This window comes from Lagopus muta, chromosome 1 (assembly GCF_023343835.1).
Source record: "Lagopus muta isolate bLagMut1 chromosome 1, bLagMut1 primary, whole genome shotgun sequence".
Classification (NCBI taxonomy): Eukaryota; Metazoa; Chordata; class Aves; order Galliformes; family Phasianidae; genus Lagopus; species Lagopus muta.
Genome location: NC_064433.1, coordinates 30520146 through 30533512, shown reverse-complemented (window position 1 = coordinate 30533512; position 13367 = coordinate 30520146). Strand labels below are relative to the sequence as shown.

Genomic DNA, 13367 nt, shown 5'->3' with positions numbered 1-13367 from the left:
CTTCTTATGGGAACATAAATATTTGTACATCAAGCACGACGATGGTGCTGGTGAGGACAGAGCAGGAAGCAGTGCCCCGTTCCAGCTGCCAGAACTTGAGGCTAAGATAACTTATTTCCGTATTTGAATACTCATCTACAGAATTAGCACTGCCTGGAGATGCGGCCACCACCACTGTATCATGTGATCATCATGTGTACTTTCCAAGCTCTGCACTGAGGCAGGAGCATTCCTGGAAGGAGATCTTATGACCCAGCGTGGGATGGCATTTCTGTGTTTCCTTCCCAATGGTAATTGCAGGTCAATCTCAGACCTTAGAGAAAGTCAGGATAATTCTTGTCTGATGTTATCAAGTTCTGTAGTTACAGAAAAAGCAACCACTGTTAAATCTATCTTTTTTGTTCTCCCTCTTGTTCCAGTGTTATCATTCCACTGTGATATAAGACCTTTTAACATTGTTTTCAGTCTGTTAAGTTGCCTGTTTAGGAGGCACCATCCTGATGCACTATATTAATCCTTTAAGAGGATCAAATAAAAAAAAAGAGAGAGAGAGAGAGAAACCCAAATTTCAGAATGATTAGAATCTTCTTGAGGATGATTTTGTTTTCCATTTCCTGTTTGATTTTGCATATGAAGCTGACATACGCAAGCCCTGCTCATCACATTTTGCTTTTCATTTTATATTTAGATTTATGAGCACGATTTAGATTTAGCTTGGGATTATCAGAACTTCAGCTGCTCATTTTTTAACTGTGGATTCTGAAAATAGCTGTGAAAGGAAAGCACATTTGAGGACAACACCGCTCTAGATCAATAAGTGTGTTATCTGTCAACACATTTTTACAACAGTGAAGCACTTGTGCTTTTCTGCAAGGCATGCACCTATCTCCTGGAACAGCAAAAGGCGAAAGAGACAAGATCACATATCCCAAATGGAACATATACCTAAACTGATGTGGAAAACAGAGCTCAACTAAAGAGTTTTCAATGTCTGTGTCAAAGAACTAACACTGAAATTGTTCCACACATCTTCAAAAGGACTCTGGAAAAACTGCAGAGCAGCAGTGGGATGTATGTTCTCAGAAAAGTCTGTTCCCAAGTCTGGGATGCCCTGCAAGAATCATCATGTAGTTCCGTTCCTTTCCTCAAAGTACTTTGCCACAAGAGTATACAGTCTCCTTCACACGCTGTGGAATGAAAAAACAGATTATGCTATCACAGATCAAAGTAAGTTGCTTTCAATGTATATATAAAGTGTGTTAAAAAAAGGAAAAAAAAGAAAAGTAAAATTATGAGGCAAGAATTGCAGGTAGAGATGATATCTTTTTCTAAATTAAATAGTATAATACAAAAAGAAATGTAAAAAAAAAAAAGGGGGGGGGGGGAAATAATAGAAGAAAGTTTGAAGGAGCAAAAGCCTTTCTGCAGGTCTGGAATTGAAGCAACAAATGAAGTTTGCTATGAACCTGAGCTTCATTGCACATTACGTTACAACGTTGGCTCCCTTCATCCTCCCTATGCGCAGCTGATGATTCGGGAGACCTCCCAGCATTTTCCAGCCCCACTGCCACCTCTTCTCTTGTGAGGACTCACTCAGCCATGCCTTGTTCAGCTGCAAGCAGCTGCACTCACTTCTCCTGAGCTTGGAATTTTGCTTCTACCTCGTACTTGAAGATGGTATTGGGAGCTCAAAACTTTGTCTTGTTAGGAGATATTCCTTAAACTTGGAAGCAACGTTTATCTTGGAAGCAACACTTACAGAGGGAAGATTTAGAATGGAAATAAGAAACCTATTTTTTGTATAATAAGGGTAGTGAAGCACTGGAACAAGTTGTCCAGATATATGGTAAATGCCCCATTCCTGGACTCATTCAAAGTCAAGCTGGACAGGGCTCTGAGCAATCTGACCTAGTAGGTGTCCTTGCTCATTGCAGGGCTGTTGGACTAGATGGCCTTTATGAGTCCTTTCCAACTCCAATTTTTCTACGATTCCATGATTCTAAGTCAGCCTGCACACCTTGGCTTGCACGCTGTCAGCACGCACCATCCTGTGTTATTGCCATTTAGCACACTGTGCTAACACAAAATAAGCCATAGGACTACGAGCAAGTACAAGAAAAGGACAAGTTTTACTGCAGCAGCATGACAAGGATATAAATAACCCAAGTGTTAGTGTATCAACATTTGTGATGTGCAAGGTATTAAATACCTTCATATCACTAGCATTGGAGAAAACAAACACTTTTACCACAAGAATGATGTCGCTTCACCTTTACCATGACAGACCCTGGCCCTTAATAAAGGAGAAAGGGGGAAAGAGAACGAAAAAAGCATGGGAGAAAATCCATGAATTTTAATACAGACATTTTTTGAACCACAGATTAAATTGATAGGTATTGTTGCATGCAAAAGTCCAGAAGAGGCTTTTGGTTGCGCTCCTGTCCTCTTCACATTGCACAGTTCATAAACCCCACGGCAGCTGTGTGTTCAGACAGAGGATTACCTGCTTCGGAAACACGACTTAATGAGCCATGGGCACGGTGTTTGTTGTCAGTGGCACGTGTTTGTTTAACTTACGTGAGAAATTAAATGTAAAGCATCAGTTACCATTTAAAGCTACCTGAACGTCAGAGAAAAGCAAATAGCTTTGTGCATGCAACGCTACACGCGGGCGCTGAGCCTCCTCTTGCGTGAAAACCAAAAAGCAAACACAGAGTGGGGGGGCTCTTGTGACCCCAGAGGCCACGTACGTCGTCAGCAACAGCCAGCCATGAAATGGAAGGCAAATGTTTGCACTGCTTAAAAAATGCTCAGACTGTAATAATTGCATAATGCTGCAATATTCGAGAGCTTTTTTGATTGTTTATGGACTCCACCTCTCTTCTTGCTGAATATTTACCAAGAGAAGGGTGAGGTTCCCATCAATTCGCTATCACTCAGCCCTTGGCTCAACCCAGAACATTTTCAAACAAAATTGCATAAATGAAACAAGTTCTGGTATGTCATGCTTTTAGTTCCTTGTTTCTCTAGCACATGCTGCTGTGTTTGTTTGGGTTTTTCTTACTATAGGTAGTAGGCATGCCCCAAAGCCTGATCTTCCTTTTGTTTAAAGTCCTGATTTGGGTTTCAGCACAGGAAGATCCCTTGATCCAGAGAAGAGCAGGGAGTACCATGGCTGATCTCTGTCAAACCATCAGGAGAGTCCACCGGTCCAGAGGAGGAGGGGACAGTGCAATTGCAGTCACTGCCCTTTGCTCTTGACCACTGGATTTTTTGCTCCATTTTGTGGCTTCCTGGTACTTGACCAAACATTTCATGGAATGGGGGGGAAATACATGATCCCTTTCAGATTCCCAAGGGTGGGAATAATTTCGAATAATTTCTTTTGAACCAACATTTAACCATCTACATGGATCTCATAAATTTTACCACACTTTTCTTCTGATCCAACCTTGTTAAAATGCTACTTACTTTCTTAGCTCCCAACTAAGGAATGTGAAACAGATGGAAAAGTCGGAGGGATGTGCAGATGAGATAAAGCAGTAAGAACCACTGAATCCCTTTTCTGGTGCGGTGGGCCTCTACTGATGTGTGGAGCTGTGCATGCTCCACTGATAACCATCCTCTTGTCTGTTGTGAGAATGTATGCAGAATGTGTCTACATGAGCAGCACCTCCAACCAAACCTCACGTAACAGAAGAGGTGCTAGGACAAGGCAGGGATTGGTCAACTGGATGTCCAGTTCTGGTCACATCACACATCCCAGATCAGACCAGGTCCAGAAGAGGGAAAGCCCACAGCTCTGCAACACACCTTTAAGTAGGTAAATACACAGTTGCTGAAAGGCATTAAGACAGGCACTGGCAGGGAGAAGATTATTGACAAGAAGAAGTTGACATGAAGGTAGACATACCTCAACAGAAGCACATACTGATGGTCGAATAAGACCATCAGTATGAGTGATGAGTAAGATTTATAGAGTCTTTTAAAATCTCTTCCCCCTTGTAATACTCTGTTCCTTTCCCGGTTCCTGTACAGAAGGCAGTGATTCTCAAACAGAAAACTTACAGGTGCACTGGAAACTGTGTTGAACACAAAATCTGCATGGAAGACTTCTGGTTTCCATCCTAAACAAATGCAACAAAAGGCCTCTCACTTGTAGATGCCCTCAAGGACAGTAAAGCCGTGAGCTCACTGGTCTTGCTTCACCATGCAATAGAGTATCCTCAATGAATCATGTAGAGTCTCAGTTTCCCTCCATTCCACTTGCAACAAAATATTAGGAGATTCTGAGATGAAAAACACTGGGTAAGTTCAAAGTGCTTATCATAATCAATAATTCTGTGATATGACAGATGCCTCACTTTAATCAAGTGCACTTAAAAAAAAAAAAAAAAGATTTACTCTAAAGATAATTTCCCAAAGACTATGCTTGAAATCAGAGGATCCGGATAGGGAGTACTTAAGTAGATTGCAGGAATGCATGCCACTTCTCGTCTTGTGATTAGGCAACAGAGCAGATCTAATCACTTTGTTGCTGTGATGACAGCTGCCACTGGGAGCCTAAAAACAGAGAGAGAAGCAACTTACCCACAGGTACCTCTGAATGCTTTTAGCAGTGACTCCTGGCAGAGAACTGTATGGTTCAACATTTTGTGCGATCTTTTCCCTTACTGCAGCCTGAGCTCAGCACCACATCAGGGGGCAGCTGGGGGTGAGCAGCAGCATGCAGCAGAGGAGGGGCAGGGGATGCTGCCTACTTCCCTGGCTAAAGCAGATCAGGAAGTCTAGGTATATTTATAACAAGAAGTTCCACTTCATTTTTCTGTTTAACACACTTTCCACAGAACTTGACTCCTCCATGAGCACATTATTAAATGCACACGTATTTGATAATCACGGAGTGCATTTGCACCACTTTGGCCTCAAGCACCTTCACCATCTCTAGGGAAGGACTCTCCTGATGTACATGATATCCAGAGTCTCATAAATTATAGATTAAATTTTGCTTACACTGCTTTCATTTAGGTTTAGTGAAGTAAAAAAGAAAAAAAAATTTTTTTTTTGCATGTTGAAAGGTTGAAAAAGAAAATATAGACATCATAAGCGCAATGAGATAAGGACCAGACACCATGTGAGACACCTGCCCAGCTCTAGAGATGTGCTAACAGCCTCAGCTTTTACGCAGGATCCGTGCTTCTGCTGCATTGCAGACATGTTTCCTGACATGCCCTAAGGCATGTCAATAGCTTTCTTTGTTTTATACTTTAAAAAATATTAGCAATTGAGATGTTCTTAAAAGGACTTCATTTTAACCTGTTCAACTACTTTTAGACATGAGTATGAGATTCTTGTGCCTAAAGCCAGCCTGCATTGGTCAGTTGATTAACGTGGAGATCCAAAAATAAGTTCCTCCTTTCACCATCATACTGAAACAATGCACATCTTATTAGGTAGGAATGGCCAAAAATAAAAATTCCCCACATTTTTTTTAACATTGTGATTTTTCACAATCCAGAACACATTACTGTAGGATTACAATAAGGTCAGTCAGTGTGTGCGACCTGGACACTTGCAGGCTAGCATCTAATTTTGCATATAATCAGATAAGTAAGCATTTTGATTTTTAGGGTGCCATCAAATCCCATAGACTCAAGAAGCATTAACAGATGCTCAATAACACTGAATGCTTCTAATTTAGATATATAATATTTGGCACCCGAATTCTGAACTAAAACTCTCACATTCTTTTATATAAGTATCTTTCTATAAATCTTCTTTAACAGCGAGGAATTCAATTACTGGGCTGTGCACTAACAGGTCAGGCACTGATTAAAGAAATTATCTTCAGTATGATTTAATTCACAACCGTTACCCATGATTTCATGATTCCATTGAAATCCCATCTTCCATACGCTGCGACTGGGAGCTGCAAGGTGTCAGGCAGGGCCACTTCTGAGTCTTCAGCATACCAAAAAATACCCCTCTACATGTTGAGCAAGCCTTTAACATTTTTCTGTACAAATGGAACAACAAAAAATTATCCTTTTCTGGGGGAAAAGAGAGAGAATCTCCTCTTTGTGTTGTGGCTCAGCATTGTGTCATGGTTACGGGCTGAATTTATTCATCTCAAAAGATCAAAGTTTTATAGCCTAGCCAGACCACATAAAGTGGTCCATAGCACTATAAATTCACAGTAAGAAGCAACACCTTAAAAGAACATAAACAAAAGAGCATTTCACTATACATAGCTTTAAAGTGTGTTTTAATGAAGTTTTCATTATCACCATAGGCATCTAGTGTACTTGTAAATCTCTTTGCTTTAGTCAGTGATATTTCCTTGGGCCCGTGCAAGAAGTCTCAAGCTTTCACAGTCTAGCAAGATGTTTGTTCAGACCAGAGAAATGATAGAGCAGATGATCAGAAGCAATGAGAAAAAGCAACACTCTCTGGCTCATTGCGTGAATTGCATCTGAAGAGGAAGGACTGAAGAGAACTCCTCCTACTAAGTCAGGTTAGTCATGGCAGTTATAAACCAGTCTTTGGCCAGAAAACCCACAGATGGTACTGTCTCGTGATCATGAAGTTGCAGAAATGAACGCAACATTTTGTAGCCCTCAGAAAATCAATTGCCTCAACATGCAGAGTTGGAGGAGGATGAACAAGTTTCAGCACAGCTGATGCTATCAGCGTTCATGAATTCCATGGCAAGTGCGGGCAGTTCTTTACCAAGTGTCATGCAAGACCAATCATGTACACATCTCACCATTATTCAGTGCTGGTCTACCTTAATCAGATTTTAGACCAAATATCGTTGTCAAGAAATGTCAGAGAATCAACACTGCATCTTTCAACAGCAGTCTTTTAACATGGTGGTAGACATCCAAGAAATCTTTCTTTTTGTCTGATAGACAATCCTGGTATCCCAGACTGGAGACACAAAAGGTATTTGCTGAAATTTTTATTTCCAAGCAGAAAGTCTCGTGCAGCAGTGCAATAACCCTGAAAGGGTTCAGTCACCAACTCCAAGCACACCCGTGGTGAGTAAGCGCTCAAACCACCCTCAGCCCAAGCAGGTACCAGCGCTTTGTTCTTCCTTGCAGCACATCTGCAACACTTTTAGGGCACACAGTCTGTGTGAAGCCTTGGGGGGAAGCCTGGGAAGCCTTCCCATCAAGTTTAGCCACTCCACAAAAGAGGGTCAGTACTGCCCCCTCCTGTGAGCAGCCCAATAGTTTCAGCACTGCCTTTCACATGGGTCTTCTGCAGTAAATGCATGCCGGGTCTTTATTAAAAATATTTTTAATTAAAAAAGCAAGAAAGAAATAAAACAAAAAAAAAAGCCCCAAGGAGTCGATGCGCTTTTTATTTCAACCAGCACAAGATGTAGATGTAGCACAGAGGTGCAAAAATGTCCATCGCCTATACCCTGTGCTTCTTCATCAGCTCTGGTCAACCTTGAAGGCTTGCCAGGACCTCAGAGATGTCCAAGGTCACTTGCTGGCAGGAAGCAGCTTTTCCATGACACAAAGGATTTCTCTGCTTCAGCTTCTTTCCTGCTTCTGATCCTGTCTCTTTTATTCCCCTCTTTCACACATGCACTAATACGTAAGTTAAAGCACTCCAGTGATGGGTGCACTAAAGTAAAAAGAATTCTGTAGGCACTCTCATGACTCCTCCTACCTCCCCTGTTCTTGCAGGCATCATTGCAGTGCAGGAGCAAAGAAAAGCAGAGAAGCAAACAAAATCTCACTTTAAAATGCTACCCAAATCACACAGCATTCATAAGCATGGAGAAGTAAGCCATGTGTTACAACGCAATCAAGCAAGGAAATGCTTCATGTATTTTGACTTAAATTCACCTTCATTACATATGCAGTGTTCTTCGCTGCATACCTGCGGTTTCTATTAAGTTTAAGTCAGTGAGTAAGCCTAGAGCGCTGGAGGACAGCTCAGAGGGGAATTATCCAGGCTCTGGAAAGGACACTGTACTTCAGAGAGTCGTTCTGGAAATGAGCATGGCTGCTGATGCATTTTAGGCAGCAGAAATATAATCTGAAGAGCATTCGGAGGCTGCAGGTTTGAAAAAAGGAAAGATGGAAATGGTGTTACCACAGACAGGGAAAGGCTCAGGACTACTTCAGAGGAAAGGGAAGAGGATCCATTTTTTACAAGATAAAGATGCATTGAAAGTCATTCAAGGAGAGAACTGCCAGTTCTAGGCTGACAACAGGAAGAAAAACGGTAGGACTCAAATATAAAAGCAAACTCCTGAAACTTTCGTACCTCTTAAACCAGGTACAGAAGGGAGATTATACACAGAAAGATAAAGGTCCATGAGGAGTGACTAAGGTCAGTAAGGAGTGAATAACATGAAAACCTACTGAAAAGATCTTACAAGAATTGCAAAAGCTAGAACTAGAAGGTGCTGGCCACAGACATCAAAGTTTCACACAACATGAGGGCAAATAGAGCCCAGAGTGTACAAAATCAAAAAGATGTTGTGAGGAAGAATGAAGAAGTGCGAAACATTAATTTGAAATCTTAATAGTGCAAGTAAAATGCTGTAAAACACACCGTAAAATATTTTTAATTTCTGAGTTCAACCACTTTTGTGGAGGTGCATTCAGATGGGCTAAAAAGATTTTTTCTGAATTCCACAAAAGCTAATCACTGCAGTTCTAAAAATATGCATGATCGGGTAAGAACCAAATCAGCTGTAAACCAGAAAATGTGTGTCTTCACAAGTACAAAACACAGGGAATCAACACCTGCTCATGTGACACAGGTTTTGATTTAGAGAAACATATGTAAGTTTCTTCTTTTAAAATCAGAGAATCATTAAGGTTTGACAAGACCACTAAGATCATCTAGTCCAACCCCAACCCATCACTACCATGCCCAATAACCATGGCCCTAAATGTGACAGCTACGTGTTTCCTGAACACCTCTAGGGATGGTGATTCCACCATGTCCCTGGGCAGCCTGTTCCAGTACCTTCACCACTCTTTTGGAGAATATTTTTTTTTCTAATATCCAACCTAAAACTCACCTGGACAAACTTAAGGCTGTTACCTCTCATCCTATTGCTGTTACCTGGGAGAAGAGGCCGACCGCCACCTTGCCACGGCCTCCTTTCAGGTCAGTGCAGAAAGTGATGAAGTCTGCCCTGAGCCTCCTCTTCTCCAGACTGAACAATCCCAGTCCCATGGCCACTCTCCATAAGACTTGTGCTCCAGACCCTTCACAGCATCACTGCCCTTCTCTGAATGTGCTCCAGGGCTTCAGTGTTTTTCTTGTAGCCAGGGGCCCAAAACTGAACACAGCACTCGAGGTGCAGCCTCACCAGTGCAGAGTAGAGAGGGATGATCAGCTCCCTGCTCCAGTACTGCCTGACCCCATGCAGTATGAAATGTACATTCTGATTTAGTAATTGGAGGACTTTAGATAGAAACACATCTTAGTGAGTGAGGGTGGCATGTACTTTCTGGTCTACATTTTGGCAGGATCTGGTGCCTTGCACACAGGGCTGGACCCAGAGCCGATCCCCTGACTTGGTTGTGACCGTGTATTCTTGGTTGAAGTTTTGATGGGGCCCCATACATGAGCAATAGAGAGGCTCCTGGCCATGAGGAAGTGTTGGTGGAGCCCTTGGCTCAGTGACCTTGGGCAGCTCCTTCTGCTCACTTCCCTTTACCAGGAGGGTGTTCAGCTCCTGTCCTTGTTGGGTACAGTGGGGTGAACTAACTCACTGCTAGCACAGTGTACTTCACATCCAAAGAGCTTCCATAGTGAAAACAAAAAGTCACTGTAATCATCATAAAGGAAATCAAATTTGTGCACGTGCAGATTTGAAAAACACAATTTTTCATGTGCAACATCTGCCTTTGGGCCTGACAATCTGGACACTCTGGAAGGTCTCCTAGCTTATCAAAGCACACTCTTGGCATCCTTCTCCTTTTTGCCCTGGTACAAGGCATCCTGTGCAGGCCATGTGCTGCAGAGTGGAACCAGGGCCTGCGGTCTCTCTTGTTAACCGCAAAGCCATCTTGCTTCAGGCTTGTTCTTAAAAGTTGGTGGATTTTTTCCCATGCTGGAAAGCTTCTACAGTACTTTATAGAGATAACTCTGGGAACAAGAAGTTCCAGTAAATAATCTATGCAGTAAATCCCCCTCTTATGTCTGAAAACCGTGGCTTTCTCCCATTGAGAATGCTTTGACCTCTGGCACCAACTGCTGCATTTCCACTCTATACATTTTGCATAACGAAACAGGAAATCGGCAATGATGATGCCAGATCCGTGGCCATATCGGGGAACAGACCCACCAAAATCTGCCCTCCTTGCCAGAAGAGGCTCTCCTTTGGGCGAGCCCCAGAGTTAAAAGAAAGCAAACATAAAGAAAAACGATTTTTGTCGTAAAAAAAAAGATTCAGAAACGCGGTGGCGGCGACGGTGGTGGAACAGCACGGCACGGCGTGTGCATGCCCGGCGGGGAGGGGGTGCGGGGTAGGGGGGCAGCGCGCAGCCCCGCTTCGAGGGGCGGCCCGGGGGGCTACGCGGCCCCGGCACCTGGCGGCGCGGTCCCGCTCTAGCGCGGCGGCGCGCCCCGCGCGCTCTCGCCGCCCGTCCACCTCCACATGCACACACCCGCGGCGGGAGGAGCGGCATCTCTCTCGCCGTCCTCATTTCTCCAATTTAATTTCCCCCGGCCTCTCGCTTCTTCCTGACTATTTTTATTTTGTTTTTCATCGTATTCTTCTCAGTACGATTCTCCGCCGGGCTGCTCCAGCCGGCCGCCGCTGGGAGAGGCTGCGCTGCGCGCCGGGGGCTCCCCGCGGCTCCTCGCAAGGTAGGCGGCATCTGATGCAATCCTGGGGACGGGGACGCGGCGCCCCGCGCTGCCTTTGTCTCCACGCATGGCCGGGGAGAGCCTGGCCGGGGCCCTCCGCGCTTTGTCCCCGAACGTGCCCGGCTTCCAGCCCTGCGAACGCGCGGGGTCGGCGGCGGGGAGCCCGGCGGCGTGGTGCTGGGGCGGCCTGGGGGAGCGGGGGGGGGGGGGGGGGGGGGGGGGGTAGCTGCCATGCGGCATCCGCCTCCGTAGGGGGGCCGCCGGGATGCTGAGCCGCGGCAAAATGAAAAGCAAAATATTAAAGGGGGATTGGGGCAATGAGGCGACGGCAATGCGAAAAAAAGAAAAAGAAAAAGAAAAAAAAAAAGATCATTTTCTGGGTTAGGAGCTCCAGAATGTGATAGCTGCGAACGCGGCCGGGGCCCAGTGTGCCGCAGCCCCCCGTGCCGGGCCCGGCCCTGCCCCACAGCCGGGGCCGTGGGGAACTTGTGCGGCATTTGGAAAATGCGGGGTGGGCCCGGGCAGCGCGCGCGTTTGCTTGTGTGTGTGTGTGTGTGTGTGTATTTGTGCGTACGTGTGCATGTATTATATATGTGAGCGTGTAACAGGCGATCTGCTCGTTTTTAACGTGCCAAAGGCGAGGATAAAAGTGGGGCATGTCCGAGTGTGTACATCTGCTCACGTGTGCGTGGATACAGCCCGTTGTTAGGGGGGTGCGCCCCATTGTTTCCCCGAGTTTGCTTTGCAACCTGTAGCTGTCGTTTATTCACCCTTGTGAAAGAGGAACTGGGCAGCTGTAAAGCTGTGCTTTGTTTATGTGGCGGTAGAAAGGCGAAATAAAAGCCCTGCACGGCAGCGGGCTTTGTGCCCACAGGTCCCCGTGTGCGCGGGGCCCTTGCTGCCAGCCGCGTTTGGTGCTGCTTCGCCCTTGGGTTTGATGCTGCACGAGGGCAACCATTGCTGCACAAACACGAGAAAAAGCCCATTTGAGTTGACTGAATACATTCTGGAGGAAATACGTGTATATACTCTGAGTCTAGAAGTAAAGGGAAGAAAAAGAAATCATTGCTCCATGCAACTTCATTCCTCACCGAAGCATGAACTCCGTTTAAAAAGCCTGCAAAAGGAAGTTCCATCTGTTGCTGAAGGATATACATAGTCAGTAGCTGCTGTTCCCACATGGCACTGAAATCAGCTGGTAGCAACCTGTCCAAAATCCGGGCATCGTTCGCTCCCAGCGAGCAAGGCCTGCTGCTGTGGCGTGGTGGAAATTCACTGACTCCAACGGGATCAGCTGCCGCACTGTGTGACTCCTGTGTGACTTTGCCTTGAGGAGGCTCTTGTGGCTGAGAAGGCAGAGCAGAGCACGCTGCCCCAGGCACACTGCAGCAGCAGCATCCCCTGCCTGTCACTGAGGCTGCCTGGCCCTTGCCTGTCCCCTGGCTATGGGGCATCACACAGCCTGCTGGAGACCATGGCAGGCCCATGTCCTTGAGGCCAAATCCAGGGTTTAATGCCTGAAGGGTAGGATGGGAGCTCTCTTATGGTGGGCTCCCTTCCTCAGGTCTCTGTGCTGCCTTTCATCTGGATTTTCTCATGTGGATTTTCATCATTCTTTAAGGAGGCAGAAGGGTGACCAAGCAGAAATGGCACACTTCTCCCTCCTGCGCCCTGTCCATTCCCGCTGCTTTTTTCCTTAGTTGGCTCGTTTCTATAGAAGCAGGCTTAACACCCAGCAGAACAATTACTGCTGCTTTAAAAGTTCATATGATGAAGGCAAATGAGATGTTGTGGGGGTATTTAAATGTTTCAAGCCTGAATGAAGTTTCCTTTCTGGCATGTAATTATTACTGTAACCTTAATCCAACCCAAGAAGACTGAGCAGCTACTCATGGGAAAAACAGCAGCCTGTTCATGTTGGAAGTGCTTTACAGCCCTTTTCCAGTTCACTCATAATATTTGTGTAAGGTTATCAGCTAAATATCAGTCTGAGTCTTCTATAGTAAAGGAAACTGAGACAAAGAAATTACATGTAAACTGGGGGAAAAAGAAGAAATGAGTTACATATGAACCTAAGCAAAATCGTCTTTCTGTGGTACACAGTGTATTTCAGATTGGAATATGGAAGCTGCTTTTTAGCCCTGTGGACTCCTTCTCATTGCTTGCTGTGGCTCATCCTGCAGCACTCACAGCACAGCCCCTGTGCAGCACAAGAGTTCGTTCATTTGTGGTGGTGTGTCCTGGGACCTCTTCAGCAAAACCCAGCCTGTTAAGAGGATTTCACAGAGAAATATAATTAGGAAAAAATGTGGCTGTATTCCTCTGCCAAATGCCTTCCCTAAATTGACTGGGAAGGGCTCAGAACAGAAATGTACTTAAAACCATTTTCCTTTATGGCTCATCTTTAAGTGTTTTGCCTAAAGTAATGAATCACTGGGTGAATCAGGCGAGTGTTTTATGATTTCTGATTTGCCTGCCTTTAATCAACTGAGCAGCCTGTCGGGACTTAATTTGGG

At 45.0% G+C, this 13367-nt stretch overlaps 1 protein-coding gene across 2 annotated transcripts in view; it reads left to right on the top strand.

Moving 5' to 3' along the window:
• The first annotated feature begins 10597 nt into the window (after nt 1-10597).
• The window catches only part of SLC38A1 (solute carrier family 38 member 1), a 36619-nt gene continuing 33849 nt past the window's right edge, over nt 10598-13367 (top strand). For both annotated transcript variants that reach the window (XR_007377593.1, XM_048947896.1), the window contains exon 1: nt 10598-10851. The gene's annotated coding sequence lies outside the window, so the exon portion shown is untranslated. The remainder of the gene's footprint in view (nt 10852-13367) is intronic.